General features: G+C 41.8%; 1 long non-coding RNA gene across 1 annotated transcript; it reads right to left on the bottom strand.

Moving 5' to 3' along the window:
• Window positions 1-858: 858 nt before the first annotated feature.
• LOC110350457 (uncharacterized) lies at window positions 859-3,526 on the bottom strand. The gene is made up of 2 exons (XR_015452723.1): window positions 1,410-3,526; window positions 859-1,241 (listed from the first exon to the last, which is right to left on the bottom strand). It is a non-coding gene; the product is annotated as an uncharacterized LOC110350457 (long non-coding RNA).
• Window positions 3,527-14,277: the final 10,751 nt, after the last annotated feature.

Raw genomic sequence — 14,277 nt, 5'->3', positions numbered from 1 at the left:
CCACACATCACCCTGGAGTCAGCCATGCAGAGGACATCACACCATCTTCTTCATGGATATCACAACAGCCTTGAAAAGCTGGTATTACCCTGGCCTCACTGTCCTGGTCCTAAGCACTGTGATTGATCAGCAGTGAGCAGAACATTTGTGTTAAGGCGAGAGGTCCCTGCCTGATCCCAGCCAAGGGAGCCAGCCCAGGGCCAGTGAGGGCAGAAGCCCCACAGCCAGGCAGAGAGGCAGAGCTGGCCCGGGGACACTGGGGCTGGGGGCAGCAGGCTTCTTCCCTCCTCTCCAGGTGTATTCAGATCTCAACTCAAAATGAGAACCAGCCCTGCCCAGCAGATCCCTGATTCAGGAGCTCCTGGGAGGGAGCCTGGGGCAGGCAGCAACCCCAAGGTGGGGAGTTTCTGGTGACTGGCAGGGCTCAGCTTCAGCCAGTGAGAGATGCAGCGAGGTGGCAAGGTCAGGCCACCAATGGTACAGGGTACCAGACTCCAACTCCAGGCAAGATGCCAGCTGGAGGCTCTGTCTTGATTTTTATGCCTCCCCAGCACCAAGCACAGTGCCTGGCAAAGAACAGGTGCTGACATTCTTCGGGAGTCTGATTCCAACTGTAGCTCTGCGGTGAAATGAGTGGACTGATTACAGGCACCTACTAGACGCATGAGTGGCTGTGTAGGAGCAGAAGGGAACCGGGCTAACCCAGCAGGAAAGAAGACAGGCAGTCTGCCCGGCTGTCACTTCTATGCCCGTGCTGGGCCTCTGTGTCTCCCCAGAGGCTCAACCTCAGGACAGACAGAGGGAAAATGCTGACCCCTGCTGGCCTCAATAGGTGGGGCCTGGCTGGAGGCAGCAATATAAGAATCAGGATTTATTTTAGCAGAGAAAGTGTCCAGGATCCTCAGATGGGCCAGGGCAGGTCCTGGCACCGCACGCTGGGAAAGCCAGGGGACAATCAGCTGTCCACGGTGGGGAGGGCGGCACCTGCGCTGGCTCCCAGGCCCACAGCGCACCTGTAGGAACCCAGAGCAAGTCCAGGCCGCGCTGCGGAGGAGCTGCTCCGAGCTGGCCCCAAGGAGGAACTGAGACCCTGTGCCGTCTGCTTCACACAGGACACCCTCCGTGCCAGCCCAGACACACAGGCAGGAGCAGAGAGGGAGCGGGGTGGCGCCTCACATGTACTCCCCACAGTCGGAGATGATCACCTTCTGCTTTGGCTTCCCGTCCTTGCTGCCCTGGGCCTTTGTGGGAGGAACAGAGGAGGAGGCGGGGTCAGGGGCGTGAGGGGAAGAGACTAAAGAGGTTGGGGAAACCCACCCGCCTGCGCCTTCCACCAGGCAGAAGCGGCCCCCACCCTCCCACAGGACTGCTCACCAAGGGCCGGGGAGGGGCCTGTGCCCGCCACTCACCTCGATCTGCCACAGGACATCCAGGCCTTCGGTGACCTCCCCAAACACCACGTGCTTGCCATCCAGCCACTGTCTTGTCACAGGTCAGGAAGAACTGGGAGCCGTTGGTGTTCGGGCCAGAGTTGGCCATGGAGAGGAGGCCTGGGAGAGGGGGACCCCATCAGCTCCCTCCACCCTGTTCCCAGCCCTCAGGCAGCTGTGCGCAGACTCTCAGGGGCACAGACCTGTGGGTGTGGCCACCTTCTTTCACTCAGGTGACAGTGAAACAGGATGAAGAGGGTTGTTTCAGTCATTTTAAACTCATCTGTCCTTCATTCACTGATTTTGTTCATTCAGCAAATACTGTCTGCTTGGCAATGAGATCCCTGTGGAGCCCTGGGGACAGTGGCTCCAGTCGTGGTGGAACTCACAATCTAGTGGAAAAGAACCACTCAAAGATAAATGAGACTTGATCTAACATGACAGACTAGAAGCAGAGTCACATTGGAGATGCTCAGTGAAGATTTCCTGATAATGAAGGTATTCTGAGTGGGGAGGGGATGACATCTTGAAACAGAAAATTAATAGGAAAGACGATATATGTAGGTCACAGCAAACATTTGGATAGTTGAAAAGGGGACGCAGTGCTGCCATGGCTGGTCCACCACCCCCACCCCTCGCTCCTCTGAGGAGCAGCTGCCATATGAAAGTGTAGCAAACAGACTTCAGGACCCAAGTAGCCCAGCAGAGGCCAGACTCCTGGGACAGACCAGCCTCTCCCACCCCTGCCCCAGCTCCCAACACTGAGGAAAGCTTCATTCCAGCACTCACTGCAGGCAAGGAAAGCACCCCTACCCTGTGCCCAGCAACCCCCTCCCGCCTGCCCACAGAGTCCACCCTGTGTGCATGCCCACGTCCTTATGTGGCCACCTGCAACGTGACTGTAACTAAGGCCAGAAGGGAACTGTGTGGACACCCAGGCTCCGTGGCATGGCAGGCACGACAAATTTGCATGTATGTTCTCTTGTCAGAGTGCTGGATCCAGGTCCCCGCTAGATTTTCTTTCATTTCATTTTATTTTTTTCTTTGATTTACTTGAACTCTAGCATCTGTAGCAACACCATTTTCCTATTTTTACTTGTTTCTCCCATTTTAAAAATTCTTTTAAGAAGTTCTTCCTTATATTCTGCTCACCCTCAGACATTCCCATCTTCTCTCATGTTAACCTCCTGTCCTATTTTCTTTTTGTTCTTCCTGATCTAACCTAGACCCTGTCTTCCCTTGTCTCTTCTCCACCTTTTACATGCACAAACAAATCAACAGGTTCTGATAACCTCGAAGCTTTCCTTAACAGCAAATTACATTTCCCTCTTCCTACATCCCAGCCCTGCCCCCCACAAATGTCTTCTTAAAACCCTCAACATTAACCCATCACTCCAACTATAAAAGACCTTAACAGGGCCTGACCCCTGATCTCATGTTTTTTACTTATTATTATTTCTCCTATCTCTCTGCCTACTGACTTACACCTCTTTCACCGGTCCCTCTCTCTCTTCCCTTCCCCTCTCCTCCCACATTGCAGATTAACTGCTAATAACAAACAGTGTAGGCTGTAAAGGTAACTGATAACAGGTGAAAGTGTAAATACAAAGTGTAACTCATACAAGTGATGTATGATCAGATCTGATGACACTGTTACCAATAGTAATTCTCTCCTCACAACACAGTGACAGAGTCCAAACCATTTAAATAGCAGGAGTGAACAATATCTCTGGACAAATAAAGTCACAAACATATCATTGAAAGGAAAGGATTTTCTTCACATGAACTACAATCTCTCCTCACTCTACCTGACCTCAGTCTTCAGATGTGCACACACAGAAAGTTACATATATATACACATACATACACAGGGAAAACGAGGCAACAAAAGGCCCTCAAGATCTCCCCACTCTCCCAAGGGCAGATCTAGAGGAAACCAGTGGAGAGGAAAACAAAGACTAAGTAGAGGAGCTTTACAAATTGGTTAAAGAAGATGTAAAGAAACTTGTGAAGTTCAGAGGATATGACCCAAAAGTTCATGAAATTGTCATATAAAATGACCAATGTGGATATAGGAGAAACAAATAAAAAATTGGAAGAGCTGACCAAAATGGTTAAAAACATGAATGACAAATTTACCAAAGATATAAACTCCATGAAAAGGTATTGGACAGAAATACTAGGTATAAAAAATTGTATGGAATTCATAAATTGCAGAAATGACCAATGTGAAGTCAGGGTTTCTGAAATGGAAGAAAAAATGGTAAATTATGATAAATAGCTCAGAGAAGACTTAAAAACCATTAAGAGAACAAGAAAGTTCATCTGACAGCTACTAGATGACACTAAGAAGACCAACCTAAAACTAATTGGAGTTAGAAACCAGAAGATGGCACACATGGAATAAAAACTTTGTTTATAGAAAACTTCTCAAGTAGCCTGCTGCAGACAGGCAGGCCTGTGGACACTGTACCAAGGTTGTGAGTCATGCAAAACACGCCGAATCAGCCCCCACCCCACCCCACCCCCCGGCAGCAATCCACTGGACACCACCACCACCACCACCACCACCACCACCCTCCCTGCTCCTCTGGCCTCTTCTCTGTACAGCCACTTGGTTCCAACTACAAAGACGCAGAGGACACCGGACCACCAGACCTCTGTACTGGGTAAGTTGGAGTCATCTTCACCTCCCATCAGGACTGGGACTATCTTCAGGGGAAGGGCAGCTGGAACCTGCAATACAACTCTGCAGAGTTCAACCCTACAGGAGGACAGGGAGCTCAACTTGGGACTTGCAGCCAGAAATCTGCCTGAATCTCACAGGTCTGCGACTAGCTTGCTGAGACTCATTGACTTATATCTGCACACTGCAACCCACGTTGTCTATTGTGACAGCAGAGACATACCCTGAAAGAGGCCCTTCATCTTCATTGTTATTCTTTATTCCCAAAATTAGTATTATTAGTTTGGTTTTTTTTCTCTTTTCTTTTCTTTTGCTCCCCTTATCTTTAATTTTTTTTCCTACTCTTTGCAAATATTTGTTTTTCTCTCCTTTTTTTCTTTTCTTCTTTCTTTTCTCTTTCCTTTCTCTCTCTCTTACACTCACTCTCTTGCTCTCCCACATTGTTCATCTTCCATTTTTGTCCCTGTTTTGGTCCTCATTTGAAGTTCTTCTTTATTTTCCTAGTATTCTCTTTTTCCTTCTCACCTGTGTCCTCTGGCCACACTGCTAACCTTCCCTTATCCTTCTTCCCATCTGTCCCTCCCTCCCCAACCCCTTCTAATTCCCCATCCCAAAGGGTAAAGTTGTTATATTGAAGATTTTATTCACTATATATATGTTGGGTTGGTCCTCGATCTTGATTTAATTCACACAGCTAAAGGTGATAGATTAATAACTACCACAAAATGTCATTTTCAAACTGACTGGCAGACTGGATCAGAAGCAAGATCCAAAAATATGCTACATACAAGAAACACATTAAAAAAACCACATTTGATTCAAAAAGAAATTCATAGACTCAAAGTCAAAGGATGGAAAACAATACTCCATGTAACAGGAATCCCAAAAAAAGCAGGGGTAGCTATTCTATTTGCTGACAAAGTGGATTTTAAGCCAAGACTGATGAAGAGAGACAAAGAAGATCACTACCTCCTTGTAAAGGGAACAATCCAAGAGGGAGAGATAACAATCATAAATGTATATGCACCAAACACTAGCACACCCAAGTATATAAAACAAATATTAACAGACATGAAAAATCAAATAAACACTACTACAATTGTAATGGGGGAATCTCAATACCCTATGGTCACAAATAGATCAACTAGACAAAAAAATCAACAAAGAAATATCAGAACTGAACCAAAATTTGAATAAATGGACTTAGTAAATATCTATAGAGTGTTCCACCCAATAACATCAGAATACACATTCTTCTCAGCTGCACATGGGATGTTCTCCAAAATAGACCACATACTAGCTCAAAGAATATACTTAAGTAAATGCAAAGGAACTGAAATTATCCCATGCATATTATCCGACCACAGCACAATAAAATTGGAACTCAATGGCAAAAGAAACCACAAGAACTTCATAAACCCATGGAAATTAAATAATACCCTCCTGGCCTGGGGATTTAGCTCAGTGGTGCCACCACCTGCCTTGCAAGCACAAGGTACCATGTTCAATCACTGGTACCAAAAAACCCTCCACTTTCCTGAACATCTAATGGGTCACAGATGAAATTAAAGAAGAAATCAGACAGCTTCTACAATTAAATGATAATCTCAATACAACATACACAAACTTATGGAACACAATGAAAGCTGTCCTATGAGGGAAATTTATAGTGGTGAATTATTATATCAGAAAAAGAGTAAGCTCAAATAAAAACCTAATGTTGAACCTCAAGCTTCTAGGAAAAAAAGAGCAAGTCAAGACCAAAACTTGTATGAGGGAGGAAATTATAAAGATAAGAATAGTAATTAATTCAACAGAGACTAAGAAAACAATATAAGGGGGCTGGGGATTTAGCTCAGTGGTTCTGGCGCCTGCCGCGCAAGTGCAAGGTCCCAAGTTTGATCCCCGGTACCAAAAAAAAAAAAAGAAAACAATATAAAGAAACAATTAATTGAATAGTTGGTCCTTGGAAAGATTAAATAAAATTGACAAACCCTTATCCAACCTTATCACAAAAAGGAAAGACTCAAATCCATACAATTAGGAATGGAAAGGGTATAATCACAACAGATTCTGCAGAAATCCAGAGGATTATCAATACCTACTTCAAGAATCTGTATTCCAATAAGATGGAAAACACAGAAGAAATGGAAAGATTCCTAGATACATATGAATTACCAAAGCTGAACCAAGAATATATAAAAATTCTAAATAAACCAATATCAGTTAGTGAAATTGAAGATGTAATTAAAAACCTACCAACAAAGAAAAATCCCCGGCCCTGATGGATTTACTGCTAAATTCTACAAGAAATTTAAAGAAGACCTAATTCTGCTACTTCTCAAACTCTTTAATGAAATTGAAAGGAAAGCAATTCTCCCAAATTCATTCCTGGAATATTACCCTGATACAAAAACCAGAGAAGGATCCAACCAAAAAAGGAGAATTACAGGCCAATCTCCCTAATGAACATAGATGCAAAAATCTTCAATAAGATACCAGCAAACAGAATGCAGCAAATCATCAAGAGTATATACCATGTCTAAGTAGGATTCATCCCAGGAATGGAGGGATGGTTCAACATAAGCAAATCAATAAATGTAATACATCATATTAACAGAGCCAAGGACAAAAACATATGATCATATCAATAGATGCAGAAAAAGTGGTTGAGAAAGTCCAACACCCATTCATGATAAAAACAAAATTGGAATAGATGGTCTTTATCTCAGTCTGATAAAAGCCATCTATGACAAACCAACAGCCAACATCACACTAAATGGACAAAAACTGAAGGCTTCCACTCTAAAGTCAGGAATAAGATGATGTCCATTGTCATCACTCTTATTCAACATAGTTCTGGAAACATTAGCCAGAGCAATTAGACAAGAGAAAGAAATAAAAGGAATAAGATTAGGAAATTAAATTATCATTATTTGTGGATGACATAGAAGACCTCAAAAACTCCACCAAAAGACTTCTAGATTTAATAACCAAATTCAGTAGTATATCTGGATACAAAGTCAGCACTCAAAAATCAATAGCATTCCTATACACAAATAACAAGCTCGCTGGGAGAGAAATTAGGGAAACAACACCATTCACAATAGCATCCAAAAAAAATGAAACACCTAGGAATCAATCTAATGAAGGAAATACAGACCTTTACATGAAAAACTGCAGCACTTTGAAAAAGGAGATCAAAGAGGATATCAGAAAATAGAAGATATCCCTTGTTCTGGGGTAGGATGAACCAATACAGTGAAAATGGCCATACTTCCAAAATTGTTAAACAGATGTAATGCAATCCCCATTAAAATTTCAACAGCATATCCCACAGAATTAGAGAAAACAATTCTAAAATTTATTTGGAACCAGAAGAGACCTAAAACAGCAAAATCAATTCTGGGCATCAAGGGCAAGGCAGGGGGCATTACAATCCCTGACTTGAAATTATAGTACAAAGCTACTGTGATAAAAACAGCATGGTACAGGAAAAAAAAAGACTTGAGGATCAATGGAACAGATTAGAAGATGCGGGGTCAGGGATTTAGCTCAGTGGTTCCACCGCCTGCCTTGCAAGCACAAGGTCCCAAGTTTGATCCCCGGGACCAAAAAAAAAAAAAAAAAGAAGATCCAAAAACAATTCCAGACATACCCACCTTATTTTGACAAAGGAGCCAAACACCTTCATTGGAGGAAATATCGCCTGCTTAATAAATGGTGCTGGGAAACTGGCTTTCCATATACCAAAGATTATAACTAGGCCCATATCTCTCACCATGCACTAAACTCAAATAAAAATAAATCAAATATCTAAATATTAAAACAGAAACACAAGATCTGCTGGAAGATAGACTAGGTAGAACTCTTATAGACATTGGTGCAGGCAAAGACTTTATGAAGAAAACTCCAATTGCACAGGAAATATCACAAAGAATTAACAACTGAGATATCATCTTATTGAAAAACCTTTTGCACAGCAAAAGAAACCACCAACAGAGAGAAGAGATAACCCACAGTGTGGGAAAAAATTTTTCCAGCTGTTCCTTAGACAAAGGACTAAAATCTAGAATATATAAAGAACTCAAAAAAATCAGACCCTCCCCCCAATTTAAAGACTCAATCCAAAAATGGGCATCTGAAATGAACAGACATTTCTCAGATGAAGAAGTATAAATGTGAAATAAATGTATGAAAAAAATGTTCAACATCATTGGTCATTCAAGAGACGTAAATTAAAATAATCCCAAGATTCCACCTCAGCGCAAAAAGAATGGCTATTACCAAGAAATCAACAAATAACAAATGCTGTGGGTCATGGGGAAAAAGGAAACCTTCTTCACTGTTGGTAGGAATGTAGATTGGTACAATCACTGTGGAATCAGTATGGAGATTCCTCAAAAGATTAAAACTAGAGGTTCCATTAAACCCAGCTATTCCCCTTCTTGGTATCCTCCTGAAAGAATTAAAAGCATCATGCCATAGAGATATATGTCCACCCATGTTTATAGTGGCACAATTTATAATAGCTAAATCTTGGAAACAGCCCAAATGCTCATCAAACAACGAATGGCTAAAGAAGATGTGTGGGTTTTTTAATACAATGGAATACTAGTCTGCCATATAAAAGGATGAGCTTGAGACATTTATAGCTAAATGAATGGACCTTGAGACCATACTCTTAAATGAAATAAATTACACACACATGTTTAAACACTGCATTGTTTCTCTGGTGTGAGAAACTGAAAGTGGAAATAAAGACTAAAATGTATACTAGATATTTGGAAATGGGAAGAAAATGTTCAAATGGGGAGGGGGACAAGGGAGAGGGGAGGGAGAAAGATAGGAAGGGACAAGGATAAAAAGAGAAAATAGAAGGAAAAATGGAAACAAAGTTTTTGTAAATAAAGAAGAGAAGAGGGGTTGAAGGGGATGACAATGGGAAAAAAGAAGCAAGATATATCATGTACAGTTAGAAATTTCCTATGATGAATGTTATCATTATGTACATCTAAAATGTACCAATAAAGGTTTTGCTTAAAAAAAAAGATGTGGGTAAGTACTTTGTGAACAGAACTCCAATTGCACAAGAAATAACAAAAGAATCAACAAATGAGATCATGTCAAATTGAAAAGCTTCTGCACAGCAAAAGAAAGAACCAACAGCCAGGGATTTAGCTCAGTGGTGCAACCGCCTGTCTCACAAGTGCAAGGTCCTGAGTTCGATCCCCAGTACCCGCCCCCCAAAAAGAACCAACAAAGTGAAGAGACAATCTACAAAATGGGAAAAATCTTCTTTTAGCTATTCCTCAGACAGAGGACTAATATCTAGAATATATAAAAACAAAAAAATTAGAACCCCCCCAATAAAAAGCCTAGTCAAAAAATGGGCAACCAGCCAGGTGTGGTGGCACATGCCTGTAATCCCAGCAATCAGGAGGCTGAGGCAGGAGGATCACCGCGAGTTCAAGGCCAGCCTGGGCTACATAGTTTGTTCAGGGCCAGCCTGAACTACAAAGGGAGACTCTGCCTCAAAACAACAACAACAACAACAAAAATGGGCAACTAAAATAAATAGACACTTCTCAGAAGTGCAATAAACATATCCAAAAATGTTCAACATCTCTGGCCATTAGAAAAATGCAAATTAAAACAACGCTAGGATTTCATCTTACACCAGAAAGAATGGCAATCATCAAGATATCAAATAATAACAAATGCTAGCATGGCTGTGGTGGAAAAGGAACCCTTTTACATTGTTTGTGGGGGCCCAGGGATTTAGCTCAGTGGTTCCGCCGCCTGCCTCACAAGCTCAAGGTCCCAAGTTCAATCCCTGGTACAAAAAAAAAAAACAAATTGATTTACATTGTGGGAATGTATACTAGTAAAACCATTATGAAAATTTCTTAAAAAGCTAAAAATATGGGTCGGGGATTTAGCTCAGTGGTTTTGCTGCCTGCTGTGCAAGCACAAGGACCCGAGTTCAATCCCTGGTACCAAAAAAAAAAAAAAAAAAAGAACACTTAACTATTTATTGGAAAAAAAAAAAAAGCTAAAAATAAAATTTCATTTGACCCAGCTGTTTCCCTTCTAGGTATAGTCCCCAAAGAACGAAAGACACAATGTCACAGGAATACATGCAGCAAAATTCATAATAGCTAAATCCTAGAAGCATCCTACATGTCCATCAACAGATAAATGGATAAAGAAAATGTGCTATCTACACATAATGGAATATACTCAGCTATAAGGAAGGAAAATTCAAGACATTTGTAGGAAAACGGATACACCTGGAAAACATAATGTTAAGTGAAACAGACACACAAGCTTAAACACTGTATGATTTCTCTCATTTGAGTAATGCAAAATTCAAATAAAGGGCAAAAAAGAAAAGACTGATACAAGAAATCAGGGAGATAGATCTTTTACAAATAGGAAGAGATCCAAGAGACCAAGGGGGAGCAGGAGGCCAGGAGGGGAAGGGGACATAAAAAGATCTAAGAGGTGTCATGTACAGGTACCAAATCAATGAATCTAAACATTATATGTCACAAACATAAACTAAAATAATAATATCAGTAACAACAATAATGAAAATGGGGAAAGGGGATCTAGAGATGGAGGAAAGGAGGTGGGTGAGAAGGGGAAGAGGAAGAAAAAGAATCAAGATGTTTTAAGTACATGTACCTGCTCCATAAGATGAATGTAAAGTTCACGTACTGCAAATGTGTACTAAAAAAGCAAAATAAGTAATTATGTAAAATAAAAAAAGATAAAGGTGGATTCATCTCAGGAAGATAAGGTTGACTTAACATATAAAACTCAATTAATATAATGTGCCACAATAGAATAAAGGACAAAATGACACAACTGTCTCAATAACGCAGAAAAAGCATTTGACAAAACCCAACACCCTTTAATGATTAAAACCTCTCAATAAACTAAGAATATAAAGAGAACTTCCTTGATATGATAAAGAACATATACAAAAAAATAAAAATCACATGGCAAAAGACTGGATGTTTTCCCTCTAAAATCAAGAGCAAAACAGTGATATCTGCCCTTACTACTTCTATTCAGTATTACCTTGGAGGTTCTAGTAGGCAACCACAGGAAAAAAAATTAGAAAGAAGTGAAAGGTGTCCAACTGGAAAGGAAAATGTAAACCTATGTGTGCAGATGACACAATCTTGTATATAGAGAATCCTAAAGAATGTACTAAGACTATTAAAACTAATGAACGGGTTCAGGAAGGCTCCAAAACACAAGGTCAGTATACAAAAACATGTGGCTGGGCGTGGTGGCACACACCTGTGATCCCAGCACTCAGAAGGCTGAGGCAGGACGATTGCCACAAATTCAAGACTAGCTTGGACTACATAGTGAGTTCAAGAACAACCTGAGCTACATAGCAAGACCCTGTTTCAACCCCCGAAAAGTATATAAAAACAAATTATAGCCCAGGGATTTAGATCAGTGGTTCTGTCACCTGCCTCAAAGGGCAAGGTCCTGAGTTCAATCCCTGGTACCAAAAAAACCCAACTCAAATTATATTTATATACATTAGGAATGAACAGCATGAAAATAAAATCAAGAAAACAATTCCACTCAAAGTAACATCAAAAATAATAAAATACTGGGCCAGGGATTTAGTTCAGTGGCACTGTGCCTGCCTCAAAAGCACAAGGACCTGAGTTCAATACCTGGTACACCCCCTCAAAAAAAATAATAAAATACTTAGGAGTAAGCTGAAAAGAAGTATAAAGCTCATACTCTGAAATCCAAAAAACATCCTTTAAAGAAATTGAAGATCTAAACAAATAGAAAGACATCCTACACAAATGCATTAGAAGACTTAATATTGCCACGATAGTGATACTCCGGAGATGATCTATAGATTTAGTGCAATCTCTATCAAAATCTGAGCTCACTTTCTTTTCAAAAAAAATTGACACATTTATTCCAAAATTAAAACGGCAATGCAAGAGAACCAGAATAAGCAAAACAATCTTAAAATGAAAAACAAAGTTCAAGAACTAGCATTTCTTAAATTCAAAACTTACTCCAAAGCTACAGATTTCAAGTCAGTGTGGTAATGGCCTAAGAATGGACAGGAATGAATTATAGTCCAGAAATAAACCCTCACATTTACGGTCACTTGATATTCACCAAGGATGCCAAGAAAACTGAGCAGGAGAAACAGAATTTTGTTGTTATTGTTTTGGGTTTTTTTCTTTCTTACATGGTGTCTCACTAAGTTGTCTAAACTGGCCTTGAACTCGCTATGCAGTCCAGTCTGGCCTTGGCCTCCCAAGTGCTGGGATTATAGGTATGTGCTCCCACAAAGCCAACTAAGCAGAGCCTTTCAACAAACAGTGCTACAACAACTGGATATCCACAAGCAAAGGAGGGATCTAATTTATTGTTATTTTTAAATTTTGAGACAGGGTCTCTTTAAGTCACTAGGTTGCCCAGGCTGGGCTTGAACTTGCCATTTGCCTGCCTCAGCCTCTCCAAGTGCTGAGATTATAGGCGTGCAACACCATATAGGGCTGGGATTTATGTTTTAAAAGGATGGTCAGGGCCGGGGATTTAGCTCAGTGGTTCTGTCACCTGCCTTGCAAGTGCAAGGACCCGAGTTTGATCTCCAGTACCAAAAAAAAAAAAAAAAAAGGATGGTGCTGACTACCACACAAAAATTAGACTATGATAGGGCAGAAGCCTCACTGGAAGCAGAGAGAGCAGCTAGGAGGATCCTAGTACTGGCAGAAGGGTAGGGAGCAGTCGACCCAGGAGATGCCGTGAAGAGGCCGTTGTGCTCTATGGGTGGCACAGGAGAGGAGTCAAGGGAGAGGCCTAAGTTTCTGACAGCAGCCAAATGGACAGTGGTGTCATTTACCAAAACAGGGAAGATGAGGAGGAAGAGTGTGGGGAAGAGTTGTTTTGTTTCCTTTTTTTTTTTTTGGTACCAGGGATTGAACTCGGGACCTTGCACTTGCGAGGCAGGCGGCGGAACCACTGAGCTAAATCCCCCACCCTTGAGAAGAGTTGTTTTGGCCCTGTGATGTTTGAGGGGCCCATGGGATACCCAGTGAAGACCACAGGCAGACAGCTGGACAAGAGTCTGGAAGGCAGGGAGCGATCAGCCAGGGGACTCAAATGTGGACAAACTCAGATTTCCAGGAAGGCCCTAAGACTGGACCCAATTGCCTGGATCTGTGACTCTTGGTGGGGTAATGCTGCCCCCTAGGGGCTATTTGAAATTTATAGGGTATGTTTTTGGTTGTCCGTAATAGTGGGAGTACTACTGGTGTTAGGGACTAGGGAATCTAGATGCCCTTCAATGTCTCAGATGGTGAATTATTTTAAATCCTCTTGGCCTTTTTTCTTTTTTGTTTCTTGGCCCTGGGGATTGAACCCAGGACCTTCACCCTGAGCTATATTCCCAGCTTTTTTTTTTTTTAAATTTTGAGATAGGGTCAAAGTTGTCTAGGATAGGCTCACACCTGCAAACCTCCTGCCTTGCCTCTCAGAGTGCTAGAATTTCAGACATGTTGCATCCACCCAACTCATTTGGACTTTCAAATTCCCCAATAAACATTCACATACAGTTGATGAGAAAAAAAAATTTTCCAAGAAATTATTAGCCAGGCCTGGTGGCTATAATTTGCTTATAATCCCAGCACTCGGGAGACAAGTGCAAGGACTGGAGAGAATTCGAGGCCAATTTGGGCTACATACTGAGTTTAGGGCCAGCCTGAACTGCATAGTGAGACCCTGTCTCAAAAAATAAATCCAAACACGTGACATCAAGTGACTAAGGCCAGAACTGTCCATCATAACCTGGGTTCTGCTGGACTCAAGAAGGCATGAGGGTAGCCAGGTGTGGCAGCATACACCTGTAATCCCTGCAGTTGAGAGGCTGAGGCAGGAGGATCACCATGAGTTTGATGCCAGCCTGGGCTACATAGTGAGTTGGGTTTTTGGGTTTTGTTGTTGTTGTTGTTTTTGTTATTTAGTACCAGGGGTTGAACTCAGGACCTTCTCCTTGCAAGGCAGGTGGCAGCACCACTGAGCTAAATCCCTGGCCCTACATAGTGAGTTTGAGCCCAGATTGAATTACATAGACCTTGTCTCAAAAAAAAAAAAGAAAAAAAG

Source organism: Heterocephalus glaber, unplaced genomic scaffold (assembly GCF_053883595.1).
Source record: "Heterocephalus glaber isolate CG9 unplaced genomic scaffold, H.glaber_assembly_v1.0 deba00001452, whole genome shotgun sequence".
Lineage (NCBI taxonomy): Eukaryota > Metazoa > Chordata > Mammalia > Rodentia > Bathyergidae > Heterocephalus > Heterocephalus glaber.
Note: the sequence above shows the minus strand (reverse complement) of the source record. Positions and strands in the feature narration are given on the sequence as shown.